General features: G+C 49.6%; 1 protein-coding gene across 1 annotated transcript in view; it reads left to right on the forward strand.

Annotated features, from left to right (window-relative positions):
* Nucleotides 1–1,040: 1,040 nt before the first annotated feature.
* FBXO41 (F-box protein 41) overlaps nucleotides 1,041–19,331 on the forward strand; it is a 154,211-nt gene continuing 135,920 nt past the window's right edge. The window contains exon 1 of the mRNA XM_068274160.1: nucleotides 1,041–1,282. The gene's annotated coding sequence lies outside the window, so the exon portion shown is untranslated. The remainder of the gene's footprint in view (nucleotides 1,283–19,331) is intronic.

Raw genomic sequence — 19,331 nt, forward strand, 5'->3', positions numbered from 1 at the left:
CTTTCTGATAGCTATACCTATAAATAAGTGCAACCAGTTGCAAAATCTGATAAAGTTGCAAAAAATGTCACTACACCGGCTATGTTGTCAGCTCCTGGGCCCAGCACACCTGTTGCAGTGGCAATGGGTGGCAGAAGCCTGCATCTCCCCCATACTGTACAGCAGACACGTTACAGGCTGATTGGTCGTCCTATCTCTTGCCCAGAGAGCTAGCTGGGGAGATGGGGAGCTGTTCTCTGATAATAATGGGGGGCATTATTGTCATGCAGGGGGTGTATCCCCCATGCTACAGGGCCCTCTGCAGGTGCTGCACACATAGCTGAGCTATCACAGTCATAGATCACATTATATATATCTATACACAGATATGGGGATGGCCAGAAGGGAGCATCTCGCAAGATTCGGTCACTTGCAGGGAAGGTGATCCTAGGGACGGTGGGACAATACACCGCGCCCGCAGTAAACGTGCACACACCCCTCCGCGCTTTTCCCCGGCAGGTTTGGGGCAGACGGCGGCTGTGCGGGGCTCCTGTGCCCCGGGGAAGGCGGCTGAGCGCCGGGGAGGGCAGCCATCGCCGGAAGGTGAGGGGTTGTGCGCCTGTAGACGGGAGGGTGACTTGGCTGACGGCCCCTGAGTCTGGAGCACATCTGGAGGTCCCATCCATGCAGCGCTGGAGAGGAGACACTGCGGCCATCTGAGCCCACAGCAGGGAGGGGGGCAGCTGTGGATCCGGGGCTGCCATACAGGAGGTAAGTGATGGTGGGGGAGGCAGCCATGCCTAGCATGCCAGGGCTAATGCCAGGGGGAGATGATGGGGGGAGAGGAGGAGGAGAGACCCTGCAATATTCTGCAGCCATGGAGGCACTGCAGACCCAGCATCACCTAAGCAATACCTCTGATGGGGGTACCCAGCACCTTGCTGCTGCTTAGGCACTGAGCCCACCAGACTGGCATGCCTGCCCAAGATGGGAGGGGTGGGGGGTAATTAGCATCCTCCCACCTTCGCCGTACGCCAGGGTGCCATCCAAGCACCGGGCGCCTCTCCAGGGCCATCTTGGCAGCGTGGTGGGAGACTTGGCACGATTGCTCGCTGACACCCGTGTACCATCTTCTTTTTTTTTTATTTACAGGGGTGGGGGTCAGCGGGAAGCGAACACGTCGTCGTTCGCTGGAAGCCACCACGAATCTTCTTCTGTCATTCATCAGAGGAGGTGAGAGACGGAGAGAGGAGCATCTGCAGCATCCACCGCCTGCACCGACTGCAGCAGCAACATGCAAGAGGTGAGCAATTCATACCACTGCCAATAATGCCAATTATGGGATCAGGGGATTAAGAGGAGCAGCGGAGGAGGGGGGGGATTGGGGGCTGGCAGAGGCTGGCAAGGCTCAGAGGCGAGAGGTGGACGGTCAGCGCGCTCTACGGAGGGCAATCCAGAGAGACGGCTAGGTAGGAGGTGAGGCAATGGAGGAGATGAGTGCAGGAATGAGAGCTAGTGTGAAGGATTTAATTGTCACCTTCCCAGGGGACGTCGTGCCTCTCGGATATATCCCAGATGACGGCTGCAGCTGGATCCCCCTGGGATCATGGGTGGTCCCCTGCCAGCGCTGATACTCATGTATAATTCATGCACATCCCATCTGCACTCTGCTGTCTTCTGTAATGTCCTATCGATTTACCTTAGACGTCAGCTTGTCTTACCTGGCAGTTAGGCTGGACGTGGTACTTCAGCTTGTTATACCTGGTTCTAAGGCTGGACATAGTACTTCACCTTGTCCTACCTGGCGCTAAGGCTGGACATGGCATGTCAGCGTGTTATACCTGGTTCTAAGGCTGGACATAGTACTTCACCTTGTCCTACCTGGCGCTAAGGCTGGACATGGCATGTCAGCGTGTTATACCTGGTTCTAAGGCTGGACATAGTACTTCACCTTGTCCTACCTGGAGCTAAGGCTGGACGTGGCATGTCAGCTTGTTATACCTGGTACTAAGGCTGGACATGGCATGTCAGCTTGACTACCTGGTGCTTAGGCTTGACATGGCACCTCAGCTTGTCTACCTGGTGCTAAGGCTGGACGTGGCATGTCAGCTTGTTATACCTGGCGCTAAGGCTGGACATGGCATGTCAGCTTGTTATACCTGGCGCTAAGGCTGGACGTGGCATGTCAGCTTGTTATACCTGGCGCTAAGGCTGGACGTGGCATGTCAGCTTGTTATACCTGGTGCTAAGGCTGGACATGGCATGTCAGCTTGTTATACCTGGCGCTAAGGCTGGACATGGCATGTCAGCTTGTTATACCTGGCGCTAAGGCTGGACGTGGCATGTCAGCTTGTCCTACCTGGTGCTAAGGCTGGACGTGGCATGTCAGCTTGTTATACCTGGTGCTTAGGCTGGACGTGGCATGTCAGCTTGTCCTACCTGGTGCTAAGGCTGGACATGGCATGTCAGCTTGTTATACCTGGCGCTAAGGCTGGACATGGCACCTCAGCTTGTCCTACCTGGTGCTAAGGCTGGACGTGGCATGTCAGCTTGTTATACCTGGTACTAAGGCTGGACATGGCATGTCAGGTTGTCTTTCCTACCACTAAGGCTGGTCATGGCACGTCACGTTGTCTTACCTGGCATTAAGGCTGGACGTGGCACGTCAGGTTGTCTTACCTGGCACTAAGGCTGGACATGGCACTTCAGCTTGTCCTACCTGGTATTAAGGCTGGACATGGCACGTCAGGTTGTCTTTCCTGCCACTAAGGCTGGTCATGGCACGTCAGGTTGTCTTTCCTGCCACTAAGGCTGGTCATGGCACGTAAGGTTGTCTCACCTGGCACTAAGGCTGGACATGGCACGTCTGGATGTCTTGCCTGGCACTAAGGCTGGTCATGGCACGTCACGTTGTCTTACCTGGCATTAAGGCTGGACGTGGCACGTCAGGTTGTCTTACCTGGCACTAAGGCTGGACATGGCACTTCAGCTTGTCCTACTTTGCACTAAGGCTAGACTTGGCACGTCACCTTGTCCTACCTGGTATTAAGGCTGGACATGGCACGTCTGGATGTCTTGCCTGGCACTAAGGCTGGTCATGGCATGTGAGGTTGTCTTACCTGGCACTAAGGCTGGACATGGCACGTCTGGATGTCTTGCCTGGCACTAAGACTGGTCATGGCACATCAGCTTGTCTTACCTGGCACTAAGGCTGGACATAGCACGTCTGGATGTCTTGCCTGGCACTAAGACTGGTCATGGCACATCAGCTTGTCTTACCTGGCACTAAGGCTGGACATGGCACGTCTGGATGTCTTGCCTGGCACTAAGACTGGACAAGGCAGCCTTACAAGGTAGGACAGGTCCATAGCAGCCTAGAGAACTACCTGGAAGGTTGGAGCTAGGTTCTGGTAAAGTTTGTTGATGTTTATGATCAGGCATCCTGTGTGGTGATACGGTTAGGCATCATTCATGTAAGTTATAATAGGGCACCAAGCAAAAATGGTTACATTTAGGCACTAGGCTGGATGGGGGTTAAAGAAGAACTCCAAGCATCCCCATAAAAAAGCACAAGGGTGGTGAACGCAAGTATGAGTAACATGCTCACCTGTCCAAAGGCCTTCTGTGAATCTTCTTTGAAATCCTCAGCATGTGACATCACTTTTGACCAAATTGCTCTGGCCAACTATTCTGGCCCCCACGCTTCGCCTCCGACACTTTAGATGCGTGTACAGAGGACGTGTGGTGGCCAGAAGAGCTGGGAATAAGACGCAAACCTGTGTGAAATCATACGCTGGGGTTTTCACTGGAAGGTAGATGGAGAAGGACTTCATGCGTGAGTATCGGTCTCATTCCTGCATACTCCTCCACCCTTGCCTTCTTATTGTGATGGGTGTGTACCTGGTGACCTCTCTAGCTACCTAAACCGGGGTGTATTCCCTAGCAACCTACGCTGGGAGGTCACTCTCTGGCTACCTAAACTGGGGGAGGCGCTCGTTGGCTGACTATACTTTGAGGGAAGATTCTTTCCAGACTAAACATTGTATCACATTTACACGCTAAAACCTCAAAAATAATCAGACCGCCAAGGAGGTTGACAGGAAATAAATATGGCAGCCTCCATATGTCTCTCACTTCAGGTGTCCTTGAAAGATATAAAAGGAAATAAATATGGCTTCTTGTATATATCTCTCACTGGATGTTTATTTAACAGAGTAGGATAGTCCTCAAGCAATATAATCGTCATAAAATGTGATTTTCTTCAGAAGATGGATAAACAGTGAGCTTTCGACTTATAAAAAGCCTTCGTCGTGTCGGAAGGCTTTTTATAAGTTGAAAGCTCACTGTTTATCCATCTCTAAGTTAGCCGATAAATGGTATCATCCTGATTCAAAACTTCTTGCTTTTACTCATGGCTAACACGGTACAACACTCTACTGCTTCTTCAGAAGATGTGTGGAAATTGGTCAGAACGAATTTCCAATATTTTGTCGTAAAAATGTTATGGGGTGAAATTCTGGTGTAATGGAGGAGGAATATTTTACCAACCTAAATGTAATTAAAATAAGAGCAACAGGTGTGCACCACTAGAAAGAAAATAAGTATGGCTATGTACAGTGTGCTAGGGAAGCGATACGGATAGACGTCAAAAAAGCAATTTCCCTGTAAAGAGCACTACTGTCTTATCATAATTCCTTGATCAAAAGAACAAAGAACCAATTCAATACAATTATATTCAAGAAGTAACAAAAGTTTATTCATTCGACTTTAAAAACAATGAAAATATAACAAGGACTGGACAGACCATGTTATTCAACCACAGAGGATAATCTGTGGTTGAAGCCCAGGGTAAGTTCAACTCATTTTCCCCCAACCCCCCTACAGTATTCCTTTAATTGTATGTTGTATGTCTACTGTATGACCCGGGTCATACTCCTGCATTGCAGTCCCTGCTGGAGAAGTTCTGTCCTTGCTTTATTTGGATTATGCTCTGTGGTTGAATGACATGGGCTGTTCGGTCCTTGTTAGATATTAATTGTTTTTAAAGCCGAATTACACTTTTATGGCTATCAATAAACTTTTGTTACTTTTTGAATATAATTGTATTGAATTGGTTCTTTGTTCTTTTAACCTACCTAAATGTAAATAATTATTTTCCACCAGGGCAGCGATTCACAACAGACAGACATTGCAGCCACCCACTTTGACTTGGCACTTCTGTACATGCACGCTGATTGGACAGTGCAAATCAGCAGCACCCTTATGAGTCGTCACTGTGCCTTTACGCCGGGCTTGGAACAGAGGGGAGGTCTTGGCTGTAGGTTTAAAGCAACCCTCAGGCAACCTAAAATAAAGTTAGATACTCTCCTATGTAGAGGGCAGGCTCTGGATCCTGTAGACTCTATGGCCTCGATTCATCATTGTCTTTGTGAAAACTTTTTCCAGTTTGTTAAATTACCAAATTCGAAGTTTATTGATTTCTAGTTGTATTCATCAAGGATTTTCCACATTCGGTGAGACTTCAATAAAATATCGATAACAATGCGGTAACCATTCGGTAACGTGACGATATTTCCATTTTACAGCGGTATTTCTGACACTACGGCTGCTTTATGATAGGCTGGTAAGATCTCACAAGGGATCCTTCTGAAGAGTAGTCACTGTGTTATCATGCTGGAGGCAGCACTAGTGTGATTGGCTACATACTGGCTCCCCTCAGAGAACCTCTGATGAGGCTGGGATCAACACTAGTGTGATTGGCTACTCGCTGTGTCCGCTCACAGAACTTCTAAGGTATTATTACCCCCCCCCCCCTAGCTGACAGATTTCTGGATCAGGCTAATGCGGTGTATACCCTTTAGAGTTCCCTATTTTCAGTATAATGTCTGCGTGTGTCCTATGACATCACTGTCCTTCTAGCGGAAAACTCTTCCAAAGTTTGTTTTTCTACAGGAAATTCCTTTGAAGTTCCCCATAGAACTGTGACCTTCACACTGCTTGGCCAGGAGCAGATAAGTGTGTCTGTACAGAGCTTAATCACAAAACAATCTACCAAGAAATTGATAATAGAAGTGCGGTAGGCGGATTTTCACAGAAATTTCTGCCAACTTTAACATTGATTTTCTCAAAAAGTACAAAGTCTTTTTGAAAGATTTTTTTCCTCTTGTTCCCACTCTTCTGCTTTACATACCCTGAAAATATGGTGTATCTAGTTCCTATGGGGGCTTTGCTATATTAATCTCTAAATTCGGCAGCCAGTAACTATAATGTAAAATGCAGAAAATTCACATTACCGATATACAGTATGCCGCCGACTTTAGAGATTAATAGTAAAGCCCCTAGAGGTCCTAGAAACACCACATCTTCAGGATATCAGGATATGTTAAGAAGAAGAGTGGGAACAAGAGGAAAAAAAATTATTTGAGAAAATCAATGTTAAAGGAGAACAGTAGTCTCTCCTGCTCAGTGACAGCCCATCAGTGGTGCAGGAAGCGAGGGGGGCACCCGATCAGCAGTCTCTCCTGCTCAGTAACAGCCCATCGGTGGTGCAGGAAGCGAGGGGGACGCCCGATCAGCAGTCTCTCCTGCTCAGTGACAGCCCATCGGTGGTGCAGGAAGCGAGGGGGGCGCCCGATCTGCAGTCTCTCCTGCTCAGTGACAGCCCATCAGTGGTGCAGGAAGCGAGGGGGGCGCCCGATCTGCAGTCTCTCCTGCTCAGTGACAGCCCATCGGTGGTGCAGGAAGCGAGGGGGGCACCTGATCCGCAGTCTCTCCTGCTCAGTGACAGCCCATCGGTGGTGCAGGAAGTGAGGGGGGCACCTGATCAGCAGTCTCTCCTGCTCAGTGACAGCCCATCGGTGGTGCAGGAAGCGAGGGGGGGGGGGGGCCGATCTGCAGTCTCTCCTGCTCAGTGACAGCCCATCAGTGGTGCAGGAAGTGAGGGGGGCGCCCGATCCGCAGTCTCTCCTGCTCAGTGACAGCCCATCGGTGGTGCAGGAAGCGAGGGGGGGGGGCACCCGATCTGCAGTCTTTCCTGCTCAGTGACAGCCCATCGGTGGTGCAGGAAGTGAGGGGGGCACCTGATCCGCAGTCTCTCCTGCTCAGTGACAGCCCATCGGTGGTGCAGGAAGCGAGGGGGGGGGGGGGCCCGATCCGCAGTCTCTCCTGCTCAGTGACAGCCCATCGGTGGTGCAGGAAGCGAGGGGGGAGCCCGATCAGCAGTCTCTCCTGCTCAGTGACAGCCCATCGGTGGTGCAGGAAGTGAGGGGGGGCGCCCGATCAGCAGTCTCTCCTGCTTAGTGACAGCCCATCAGTGGTGCAGGAAGTGAGAGGGGCACCCGATCAGCAGTCTCTCCTGCTCAGTGACAGCCCATCGGTGGTGCAGGAAGTGAGGGGGGGGCGCCCGATCAGCAGTCTCTCCTGCTCAGTGACAGCCCATCGGTGGTGCAGGAAGTGAGGGGGGGCGCCCGATCCGCAGTCTCTCCTGCTCAGTGACAGCCCATCGGTGGTGCAGGAAGTGAGGGGGGCGCCCGATCCGCAGTCTCTCCTGCTCAGTGACAGCCCATCAGTGGTGCAGGAAGTGAGGGGGGCGCCCGATCAGCAGTCTCTCCTGCTCAGTGACAGCCCATCGGTGGTGCAGGAAGTGAGGGGGGGCGCCCGATCCGCAGTCTCTCCTGCTCAGTGACAGCCCATCGGTGGTGCAGGAAGTGAGGGGGGCGCCCGATCAGCAGTCTCTCCTGCTCAGTGACAGCCCATCGGTGGTGCAGGAAGTGAGGGGGGCGCCCGATCCGCAGTCTCTCCTGCTCAGTGACAGCCCATCAGTGGTGCAGGAAGTGAGGGGGGCGCCCGATCAGCAGTCTCTCCTGCTCAGTGACAGCCCATCGGTGGTGCAGGAAGTGAGAGGGGCACCCGATCAGCAGTCTCTCCTGCTCAGTGACAGCCCATCGGTGGTGCAGGAAGTGAGGGGGGCGCCCGATCCGCAGTCTCTCCTGCTCAGTGACAGCCCATCAGTGGTGCAGGAAGAGAGGGGGGCACCTGATTAGCAGTGTCTCCTGCTCAGTGACAGCCCATCGGTGGTGCAGGAAGTAAGGGGGGCGCCCGATCAGCAGTCTCTCCTGCTCAGTGACAGCCCATCAGTGGTGCAGGAAGCGAGGGGGGCGCCCGATCAGCAGTCTCTCCTGCTCAGTGACAGCCCATTGGTGGTGCAGGAAGTGAGGGGGGCGCCCGATCAGCAGTCTCTCCTGCTCAGTGACAGCCCATCAGTGGTGCAGGAAGCGAGGGGGGTGCCCGATCAGCAGTCTCTCCTGCTCAGTGACAGCCCATCAGTGGTGCAGGAAGCGACGGGGGCACCCGATCTGCAGTCTCTCCTGCTCAGTGACAGCCCATCAGTGGTGCAGGAAGTGAGGGGGGCGCCCGATCAGCAGTCTCTCCTGCTCAGTGACAGCCCATCGGTGGTGCAGGAAGAGAGGGGGGCACCTGATTAGCAGTGTCTCCTGCTCAGTGACAGCCCATCGGTGGTGCAGGAAGTAAGGGGGGCGCCCGATCAGCAGTCTCTCCTGCTCAGTGACAGCCCATCAGTGGTGCAGGAAGCGAGGGGGGCGCCCGATCAGCAGTCTCTCCTGCTCAGTGACAGCCCATCGGTGGTGCAGGAAGTGAGGGGGGCGCCAGATCAGCAGTCTCTCCTGCTCAGTGACAGCCCATCGGTGGTGCAGGAAGTAAGGGGGGCGCCCGATCAGCAGTCTCTCCTGCTCAGTGACAGCCCATCGGTGGTGCAGGAAGTGAGGGGGGCACCTGATCAGCAGTCTCTCCTGCTCAGTGACAGCCCATCGGTGGCGCAGGAAGCGAGGGGGGCACCCGATCAGCAGTCTCCCCTGCTCAGTGACAGCCCATCAGTAGTGCAGGAAGTGAGGGGGGCACCCGATGACTCAGTAAACTGCTGATCTTCAAAGTGAAACGTCTCTGTCACATGCCTTAATTAACAAATGCTAAAAATAAGATATTCTGGTGTGACTGCGAAGAACAAACATCACTTATTCCTCAAGAATAATTAAACAGAGTTTCTTCAAAGCGTTGTGCAGATTCCCAGCCAGACACGCGGGACGTGGCGCAGCCTTTCATATCTCGGTGTGAGATTAGAGAGGCGGGTGAGTGACACCCCCAGCCTCATTACACAGAGCAGGTGACAATGTCCTATCACTGCTGCTATCCGACCCTCCCGTCTGCCTGTTATCCTTCTGTTCTTTCTACTTCCTTATCAGGGGCTCCTCTAGGCATAGGCAGTACAGGCTATTGCCTGGAGTGCTATTGGTTCTAGGAGGCACCATGTTGCTGGCTTCAGCCCCGCCCATAAAATAAGCCCTGCCCCGGACTAAGCCCCACCCCGGTGGGTGTTGTATTACTTGCTTTTGCTGCATCTACTTAGCATAAGTTGCAGGCAGCTTCCACCTCTGTGCCTTTTGCATCCTTCTTTCCCCTGTAACGATTGCAGAATCGTTTTCGTGGTCAGCGCACAAGATGCGCTCTGACACAACGAAAACCCCCCACAAGCGTATAATTAAGGGAACCCAGGCTAGGTGCAATGCACCAGCAGAGGGCAATCCCCACCGGCAGATGGCATTGTGGAGTGCAGACGAGCACAATCGCTGCACGGCCACAGATGCCAGATGGGGATTGTACAGATCTAAGACACGCAGGGCTGAACAGCCCTTAAAGAGAAAGAGCACAGATAAAGGATGAATGTGTATCCACCAATCTAGTCGCGACCCAGCGACGGTGAACACACATCAGCAGAAACCAAAGCAAGAACGCAATCGCAGAGAATGGCGATTGCCAAGAGACACCAGACAGAAAAAGGACAGGGCACGAGAGGAGCAAAGGCACAGCAAACGACAATGAGAAGTAACGAAAATAACAAACGCTAACTAAACGCGAACACCGCACTAATTCACAACAGCGAACGCGTTTACAGCGCGGTCTCCGCGTGTTAAGCACAACAGAGACAAGCATGCCTAACTAACCACCGACAGACAAACACGAAACAGAGAACGCGAGCGCTTGCTTAACGGTTACCTCACCGAGCCTACAGCAAGCGTTCGTATCAGACAAGACAGACAAACGGAAAACAGGAATAAGCTAGGAAGGATCCACGGCCGCTACCGCTAGGGGTTAGTGCGATCCAAGCAAGACAGGCAGATGAGGGGCTAGTGCGATCCAAGCAAGACAGGCAGATGAGATAGCTGGTAGCAACCGCTGCTCCAGGCTATACTCCAGGAAAACAGAACAGAAGGATCCACAGCACTAACGCAAGGCTAGTGCGATCCAGACAAGACAGATGAGAAGGATCCACAGCACTAGCGCAAGGCTAGTTCGATCCAGGCAAGACAAAACAGAAGGATCCACAGCACTACCGCTAGAGGCTAGTGCGATCCAGGAAAACAGAACAGAAGGATCCACAGCGCTAGCACAAGACTAGTGCGATCCAGGAAAACAGAACAGAAGGATCCACAGCGCTAGCACAAGACTAGTGCGATCCAAGCAAGACAGATCAGAAGGGGCTACCGGTAGTAACCGCTGCCCCGGTTAGCACCCAGACAAACTGAACGATTTCCTGTCGACCACCGCTGGGACAGGACAATCGCAACAGACAGACAAAACAGATATGCAATCTAGCTGCACTAGGAAACTGCCTAGTACAGTTCCACGAATTACTCTAAGATAACTTTAACAAGAAATAGCATGGCTGACACTCAAGGAGTGTTTCAACAAACCCTGAAGGAATGACCAGCCAAGGATTGTGGGTGATCCCAACCTTTATACTGCCAGCAGCTAGATGATTTGCATAACCAATGTATGCAAATCTCTCAGCAGCAGAGCAGGTCTGGAACTTGCAAGACAGAGCCAGGTCTCTTATCCAGAGACCTGCATCCCTCAGACACAAGGAATGGTCAAACAGCTGTCTGCCTGTGCACCCAGCTGAGCGGATCCTTACATCCCCCTTTGTGCCTCCTTCTGTCCCTTTTGTTCCTCCTTCTGTCTTCTTGTGCCTCCTTCAGTCCCTTGTGCCATGTCTGACCCCCTGTTTGTGCTTCTGTCTCCCTATATTCCTCCTTCTGTCTCCCTTTGTGCCTCCTCCTGTCTCCATGTGCCTCCTTCAGTCCCCCTGTGCCACCTCTGCCTCCTACTGTGCCCCTCTCTGTACCCCTGTGCCTCCTTATGTCCCCTTTGCCTTTGTTTGTCCCTTTGTGCTACCTCTGCCCCCTGTTTTTCTGACCCTTGTGCCTCCTGTCTCCCTGTGCATACCTAGGCCCCCTGTGTGCCTTCTTCCTTACATGTACTTACTTTCTTACATGTATTTTCTGCTGAAATGCTGCTGTATTACGATTATTTTCATGGGGGGGGGGGGGGGGCGCCATGGGGGTGAAGGGCGCCAAAGGTTTTCTCGCCTGGAGTGACAAAATGGCTAGAGGCGCCCCTGTTCCTTATCATTGCTTCTTTCTGTCCTTCACTCCTTCCTGTTACTGCTTTCCTGCCATTGCTTCCTACTGTCCTTCACTCCTTCCTGTTACTGCTTTCCTGCCATTGCTTCCTACCGTCCTTCACTCCTTCCTGTTACTGCTTTCCTGCCATTGCTTCCTACTGTCCTTCACTCCTTCCTGTTACTGCTTTCCTGCCATTGCTTCCTACTGTCCTTCACTCCTTCCTGTTACTGCTTTCCTGCCATTGCTTCCTACTGTCCTTCACTCCTTCCTGTTACTGCTTTCCTGCCATTGCTTCCTACTGTACTTCACTCCTTCCTGTTACTGCTTTCCTTCATTGCTTCCTACCGTCCTTCACTCCTTCCTGTTACTGCTTTCCTGCCATTGCTTCCTACTGTCCTTCACTCCTTCCTGTTACTGCTTTCCTGCCATTGCTTCCTACTGTCCTTCAGTCCTTCCTGTTACTGCTTTCCTGCCATTGCTTCCTACTGTCCTTCACTCCTTCCTGTTACTGCTTTCCTTCATTGCTTCCTACCGTCCTTCACTCCTTCCTGATACTGCTTTCCTGCCATTGCTTCCTACTGTCCTTCACTCCTTCCTGTTACTGCTTTCCTGCCATTGCTTCCTACTGTCCTTCACTCCTTCCTGTTACTGCTTTCCTGCCATTGCTTCCTACTGTCCTTCACTCCTTCCTGTTACTGCTTTCCTGCCATTGCTTCCTACTGTCCTTCACTCCTTCCTGTTACTGCTTTCCTGCCATTGCTTCCTACTGTCCTTCACTCCTTCCTGTTACTGCTTTCCTGCCATTGCTTCCTACCGTCCTTCACTCCTTCCTGTTACTGCTTTCCTGCCATTGCTTCCTACCGTCCTTCAGTCCTTCCTGTTACTGCTTTCCTGCCATTGCTTCCTACTGTCCTTCACTCCTTCCTGTTACTGCTTTCCTGCCATTGCTTCCTACTGTCCTTCACTCCTTCCTGTTACTGCTTTCCTGCCATTGCTTCCTACTGTCCTTCACTCCTTCCTGTTACTGCTTTCCCATACCTCCCAACTTTTTGAGATGCGTAAGAGGGACACTTAAGCCACACCCCTGCCACACCCCTGACCCCACCCCTATCACACCCCTAGTCTCGCACATCATAAACATTTCATAAGAAAAATATGTTGTTTTATAATTCAAACCACACTGGTCCTTTCTATCCTGGATCCTTTTCCTTCATATAAACATTTTAAAATTAGTAATATATCAATTTAAAGGATGGGAATAAAGTTTAGTCAATCAAACACATTTTTAGTAGAGAAATATATATATATTTACATAGAAAGAGGGACAAAGTCCTGAAAAAGGGACAAATTAGGAGGAAAGAGGGACAGGGCTCCCAAAGAGGGACTGTCCCTCCAAAAGAGGGACAGTTGGGAGCTATGGCTTTCCTGCCATTGCTTCCTACTGTACGTCACTCCTTCCTGTTACTGCTTTCCTGCCATTGCTTCCTACTGTACTTCACTCCTTCCTGTTACTGCTTTCCTGCCATTGCTTCCTACTGTCCTTCACTCCTTCCTGTTACTGCTTTCCTGCCATTGCTTCCTACTGTCCTTCACTCCTTCCTGTTACTGCTTTCCTGCCATTGCTTCCTACTGTCCTTCACTCCTTCCTGTTACTGCTTTCCTTCATTGCCTCCTACCGTCCTTCACTCCTTCCTGTTACTGCTTTCCTGCCATTGCTTCCTACTGTCCTTCACTCCTTCCTGTTACTGCTTTCCTGCCATTGCTTCCTACTGTCCTTCACTCCTTCCTGTTACTGCTTTCCTGCCATTGCTTCCTACTGTACTTCACTCCTTCCTGTTACTGCTTTCCTTCATTGCTTCCTACCGTCCTTCACTCCTTCCTGTTACTGCTTTCCTGACATTGCTTCCTACTGTCCTTCACTCCTTCCTGTTACTGCTTTCCTGCCATTGCTTCCTACTGTCCTTCACTCCTTCCTGTTACCATACCTCCCAACATTTTAAGTGTCGAAAGCGGGACACTTAGGCCACGCCCCTGGCCACGCCCCAACCCCCTAGCCACGCCCACTATTTTATTTTATTTATTTTTTAAATTTATTTTTTATTAAAAAATTTTAATTAATTACTCCCGAAAGGGAGGGTGCCAGTGGGAGGGGGAGGAGGGTGGCCGAGGGGGGGGGGGAAAGAAAACCCGATCGAGGCACCAGCCCGGGGATGCGTATGCGGCATGGATGCCGCATGGACGCTATTAAGCTTCTCCCTCCCTCCCTCCTAATGTGCCCCCAGTGTCCCCTTATGTGATTAATTAGGGGGGTTGTCAGTGGAGGGGGGGAGAATGCCCGTCACCGTGGGTGGGGAGGAGGGTGCCACTTTTAGGTGGGGGGGGGGGCGCCTGGGCAGAGAATGGAGGCGGAAAAACTGATCGAGGCTCCAGCCGCGGTACTGAGGGATGCGGGAGCCCGGCTTCAATACTTCCTCCCTCCCTCTGTGAATGCCCCCTAATGTATGTCCGTGTGCCCCCCTCTCCTCCCCTCCCTATAGGCAGAGTGAGCGCAGCGGAGCGGGCAGTCGGGTCCTCTTACCGCTGGCTGATGCACGCGTACTGTCTCTATCCGACCTCCATGTGCTTCCTGTGACGTCATAGTAAACAGGAAGCACATGGAGGTCGGATGCCAGAGACAGTACGCGTGCATCAGCCAGCGGTAAGAGGACCCGACTGCCCGCTCCGCTGCGCTCACTCTGCCTATAGGGAGGGGAGGAGAGGGGGGCACACGGACATACATTAGGGGGCATTCACAGAGGGAGGGAGGGAGGAAGTATTGAAGCCGGGCTCCCGCATCCCTCAGTACCGCGGCTGGAGCCTCGATCAGTTTTTCCGCCTCTATTCTCTGCCAGCCGTCGGGATTCGAGAGGGGGGGCCCGGGATAGCGGGAGGGCCCCCCCAAATCGGGAGAATCCCGACGAAAACGGGACGGTTGGGGGGTATGCTGTTACTGCTTTCCTGCCATTGCTTCCTACTCTCCTTCACTCCTTCCTGTTACTGCTTTCCTTCATTGCTTCCTACTGTCCTTCGGTCCTTCCTGTTACTGCTTTCCTGCCATTGCTTCCTACTGTCCTTCAGTCCTTCCTGTTACTGCTTTCCTTCATTGCTTTCTGGTATATTTCCATCTTTCCTGTCACTGTTATTTACTATCCCTTTTTCCTTCCTGCATTGCTTCCTGGTCTCTTTCCTTATTTCCTGTCACTGCTTATTACTATCCCTTCTTCCTTCCTGCATTGCTTCCTGGTCTCTTTCCTTATTTCCTGTCACTGCTTATTACTATCCCTTCTTCCTTCCTGCATTGCTTCCTGGTATCTTTCCTTATTTCCTGTCACTGCTTATTACTATCTTCCTTCCTGCATTGATTCCTGGTATCTTTCTTCCTTTCCTGTCACTGCGTATTACTGTCCCTTCATCCTTCCTGCATTGCTTCCTGGCCTCTTTCCTTATTTTCTGTCACTGCTGTAACGATCTGTGCCTGTTTCATCCTGCTGGTGGCAGCACTAAGGAACTTGAGGTGGACTTCCGCTGTCTACCAGCAGATGGCTCTCATATTGCTGGGAGCGGTGCAATTTCTCGGCTCACCAGCAGATGGAACTGTGAAGGATTCTGGCCAGTAGAGATGGGAAGTTCGGATCTTTTCAACGATCCGGATGATTCGAATCGGATCATTGAAAAGATCCGGATCTTTGATCCGAATCTCGGATCATTTTACTACCGAAGCATTCGGGGGTGAAATAAATAGCAGGACAGGTCTTTCCCTGCTGTGGACAGGAGAAGGGGAGGGGGGTGGACACACAGAGAAGGGGAGAAGATGGACAGAGGGCAGGGAGTGGACAGAGAAGGGAGGAGGGACGAGCAGAGAGCAGAAATGTTTGCTTGCACACAATACCCACATGCTGCAATCATATGCTTTACACGTATTTCACCTATATGCTCATCTGTGTACTTTGAATGCAAACGTCGCACAGTGAAAGAAAGCATTCCCCAAGCATTCCCAGAAGTAAAGTGCAGCTGTTTAGAACAAGTGCAGGAGGATCATATTGCAAAACAATCACAGTGCCTGCAAAGTTACTGAGCTGTGCTGAGCTGAGCCAAAAAGTTTCCAATGTGTTCACTGTGCACAACTACGGAACAGACAGCCTATAATGAGCAGCACGTTATAGCCAGTATGTGTCCTCTACACATATCTGGCAGTGGCACCCATGTCCCCTCTCTCATCTACCTGTCCCTGCAAGGCTGGCTCCCATCCAACAGAGCGATCCATCTCAGCTCTGCTTCCAGGACCCAGCTGCCCGCTGAGAGGGGGCGTGTCGCTCCTGGCCCCGCCCCTTTTGTGATCTGAATCACTCATTTTGATGATTCGGATGATTCGACTCACAAAATAGATTCGGATCAAAGATCCGAATCATTCATGATCCAGACAACACTACTGGCCAGTCACCTGAGCAATGTGCTGCATAAAAGGATGGACTTGCTAGCAGCACATTGCTAGGTCATTTTGCTTGATTCCTTGCAGGGTTGTGACTCTGGCCAACCTTCCTGTGCTCCTGAACTCTGTTCTTATATTCTGAACTCCTGGTACTGATCTTTGCTAGTCTGACTATTCTTTTGTGTGCTGATTGTGCTGAGACGTGTCTGTATATATTGTATTCTTGTATATATTGTGTGACCTGTGCCTTTGTATATTTCATTGTAAATATTAGTTAGTTAGTCAGTCAGGGTGATTTCGGGTTACAGTGGTCACATTGTACGATTGCATGCATATTGGTTGTATGTGTCTGTGCATAATTGTAAATAAACACTTTTATTATTCTACTCTGTTGTACAGACATCAGTATTTCCATTGTGATCTTCTGGTTTTGTTTAAACCAAAACGATTGCCATGCAGAGATCGTGAATCTGCCAGTCTGGTTCCAGGCACGACCACGATCTGCATGGCCAATCGGTACAACTGCTTATTACTAGTGTTGTCCGGATCATGAACGATTCGAATCTTTGATCTGAATCTCTTTTGTGAGTCGAATCATCCGGATCATCAAAATTAACGATTCGGTTCACAAAGGGGGTGGAGTCAGGAGCTGCACGCCCCCCCCCCCCCCCCTCTCAGCGGGCAGGGGGGTCCTGGAAGCACAGCAGAGATGGATCACTCAGTTGAAGGGGAGCCAGCCTTGCACAGGTACAGGTAGATGAGAGAGAGGGGACATCGGTGCCACTGCCAGATATGTGTAGAGCACACGTACTGGCTACAATGTGCTGCTCATTATAGGCTGTAAGTTCCGTAGTGCTGCATAGTGAATAAATGGGAAACTTTTGGCTCAGAAGCACAGCTCAGTAACTTTGTAGACAGCGTGCTGGGCTAGAATGACAGGGCAGGCACTGTGATTGCAGTGCAATATGATCCTCCTGCACTGTTCTAAACTGCTGCACTTCACTTCTCCCTAAATGTATGATGGGTGTTGGAGGTGAGAAAAGGACACATTGGGGAATGCTTTCTTTCACTGTGAGACGTTTGCATTCAAAGTATACTGATGAACATATAGGTGAAATATATTTAAAGCATATGATTGCAACATGTGGGTAATGTGTGCAAAAAAACATTTCTGCTCTCTGCTCACCCCTCTTCGTCTGCCTCCTCCCTTCTCTGTCCACTCCCTGCCCTTCTCTGTCCACCATCCCCCCTTCTCTGTCTGTCCACTCCCTGCCCTTCTCTGTCCACTGCAGGGAAAGTCCTGTCCTGCTAGTCATTTCACCCCCAATGCTTCCCTAGTAAAATGATTTGAGATTCGGATCAAAGATCCGGATGTTTTCATTGATCCGATTCGAATCATCCGAATCATTGAAAAGATCCGGACTTCCCATCTCTACTTATTACTATCTCATCTTCCTTCCTGCATTGCTTCCTGGTCTCTTTCCTTATTTCCTGTCACTGTTTATTACTGTCTACTCTTCCATCCTGCATTGCTTCCTCGTATCTTTCTTTATTTCCTGAATAACGCCATATACATGCAGAATTAAGCCATTATTTATCTGCTAACTCCCTACTTGATCAGTTCCAGTCTGGCTTTCGCTCCAACCACTCCACGGAAACAGCCCTTACCAAAGTGGCCAATGACCTTCTTACAGCCAAATCCAAAGGTCAATTTTCCATACTCATCCTTCTTGGCGTCCAGTTAAAAATGGCGCCAGTCAAATAATGGCGCCTGGTTACACACGATATTTTTTTAAAAACGATATTTATTGTTTTTTACAAAACGGTATTTATCGTTTTTAAGAAAAACTATATTTATCGTTTTTACGAAAAAAAAAAACAATATTTTTCGTTTTTAAGAGTTTAAAGTTCCTTTCCTAGATATGTGTGTGTGTGTGTGTGTGTGTGTGTGTGTGTGTGTGTGTGTGTGTGTGTGTGTGTGTGTGTGTGTGTGTGTGTGTGTGTGTGTGTGTGTGTGTGTGTGTATGTATATGTGTGTGTGTGTATATATATGTGTGTGTGTGTATATATGTGTGTATATATGTGTGTGTGTGTATATATGTGTGTATATATGTGTGTGTGTGTGTGTGTGTGTGTGTGTGTGTGTGTGTGTGTGTGTGTGTGTGTGTGTGTATACAGTGTGTGTGTATTTATTTAGGTATGTGTGCGTGTGTGTGCGTGTGTGTGTGTGTGTGTATGTGTATATGTGTGTATATGTATGTATATATTCATGTGTATGTATATATATATATATATATATATATATATACAAATAAACACACACACACACACATACATATATACACACGCACATATATACACACACATATATACACGCACAAACATATATATATACACACACACACACACACACACACACATATATATATACACACACACACACACACATATATATATACACACACACACACACACACACACACACACACACACACACACACACACACATATATATATATACACACACACACACACACACACACACACATATATACACACATATATACACACATATATACACACACACATATATATATATATACACACACACACACACATATATATATACACACACACACACATATATATATATATACACACACACACACACACACACATATATATATACACACACACACACACACACACACACACACACACACACACACACACACACACACACACATATACACACACACACACACACACATATATATATATATACACACACACACACATATATATACACACACACACACACACACACACACATATATATATATACACACACACACACACACACACACACATATATACACACATATATACACACATATATACACACACACATATATATATATACACACACACACACACATATATATATACACACACACACACATATATATATACACACACACACACACACACACACACACACATATATATATATACACACACACACACACACACACACACACACACACACACACATATACACACACACACACACATACACACACACACACACACACACACACACACATATATATACACACACACATATATACACACACACACACACATATATATACACACACACATATATACACACACACACACACACACTGGGAGCAAAACCCATATTCAACACGTTTCAAAACGATATTTATCGTTTTATGACTTACATTTCAAAACGATATTTATAGTTTTATGGAAGTCATAAAACGATAAATATCGTTTTTAGTGCAGCGCCATTTTTAACTCATAAAACGATAAATATCGTTTTATAATGCAAATTAATGCGGCACCATTTTTACAATGTAGGCTCTGGCGCCATTTTCAAC

The sequence above is a fragment of the Hyperolius riggenbachi genome, chromosome 1 (assembly GCF_040937935.1).
Source record: "Hyperolius riggenbachi isolate aHypRig1 chromosome 1, aHypRig1.pri, whole genome shotgun sequence".
In the NCBI taxonomy this organism is placed as follows: domain Eukaryota; kingdom Metazoa; phylum Chordata; class Amphibia; order Anura; family Hyperoliidae; genus Hyperolius; species Hyperolius riggenbachi.